This window comes from Triticum dicoccoides, chromosome 5A (assembly GCF_002162155.2).
Source record: "Triticum dicoccoides isolate Atlit2015 ecotype Zavitan chromosome 5A, WEW_v2.0, whole genome shotgun sequence".
Lineage (NCBI taxonomy): Eukaryota > Viridiplantae > Streptophyta > Magnoliopsida > Poales > Poaceae > Triticum > Triticum dicoccoides.
This window is the reverse complement of record NC_041388.1, coordinates 658,749,456-658,750,919: the sequence shown is the minus strand read 5'-3', so window position 1 is coordinate 658,750,919 and position 1,464 is coordinate 658,749,456.

Genomic DNA, 1,464 nt, shown 5'->3' with positions numbered 1-1,464 from the left:
TCTCTCTCTCTCTCTCTGCGTGTCATCCGTTCATCTCCTATCTGTTTTCAAATCAGCTCTTTTTTTACAGTAACTTAGGAGATCAGTTGTCGCTCATGCACGGTGAACCCAAGCTCTTGCAGTTCGGCCGACCGTCCATTCCGCAGCTGCGTGCACCCAAGCTCTCGCAGTAAATTCTAAAAAAAAAATCTCGCTGTTTAGCGACTGACGCTACGGGCCATGAGCAGGATATTCCAGGCTCAGGGACGACCGGTCAAGACCCAGCTCCGCTTCCACGATTGATCTTTTGTGGCCTCCATTACTGACTAATCTCTACCTTGAAAGGGACCGTGCATCCACTCCAGCCACAAAACAGACGCCTTCACTGGATATATTGCTGCTCATATCCTTCCTACTGCCACTTGTGGAAGCTCTCCCCTGCCGCTTTGCTCTTCTTCTTCTATCGCTGATTGCTTGCTTTGGGTTCTTCCACTACTGTCTGCAACTCCAGATCTCGTTCTAGTTCTACTTGCGTAATTCTGGAAAGGGGACATTGCTCGTTTGTGATCTTTTCTTGAAGCAGATATCTTGAAAGACAGGAGATTCACAGTAAGTACTTCTGTTCTTAAATTCTTTCTTTAGCCGTGGTTAACGTTATCATCTGTTCTATAATTTTTTGTGTGTAATTATTGCTCCTTAACTAGTGTATGTCTATCGTTGGAAAGGTATCATCTCTGGGTGAGTGTTGGATGGGTCTGAAATCACCTCTCTCCCTCCTCTCTTCGCTGTTTACAGAAACGGTTTTTCTTGTCGCCCTAGTGCGGACATCTAAACTCCTCTTCACTAGGCAGCAAAAGCTTCTCCAGGTAATCACCCGCCAATACCGTCGGGAAGCGCTAAAATGGGTGACCCCAGATCTAGGAAAATCCAACCGGCAAGGCGTCCTCGGTGAACAGAGCCACGAACAGCGACAACCCATTGGAAGAACTGGGATGTGGAGGGCTCCAATGTCACTGGAGCCGCGATGCCACCTTCGTTGGCGAGTGCAACGACGACCAAACTCCGGGTGGTGGAGATGGTAGGTGTGGCGTTTGGAACTACATGAGGCGGGACGGGGGGTGTCGAGCGCGCTAGAGCTGCAGCCTTCGATGGTGAGCAGTTGAGGGCGGGCAGTGGCGAAGTCCAGTGCGAAGACGCGGAGTAGAGAAGTGGGCGCAGGGGCCAGCCCTGCAGGCTGCCGCCACTGCCAGAACGCCGTCCACGTACCGCACGAGCAAGCTAACCAGTTGAGCTACTAGCTACAAGAAAGATACAAATTGTACCGCGAAACTCTTAAGAAACAATGGAAGCCGCGCGGTTCCAAAAAAAAAAAAAAAGCTGACAAACAATAAAAATAAGTTTCACGAATTTGTTTAAAAAAAAGGTTCATGTATTCAAAAAAGATCACTCGTTTCAGGAAAAAATTCACAGATTTGAAAAGTACAT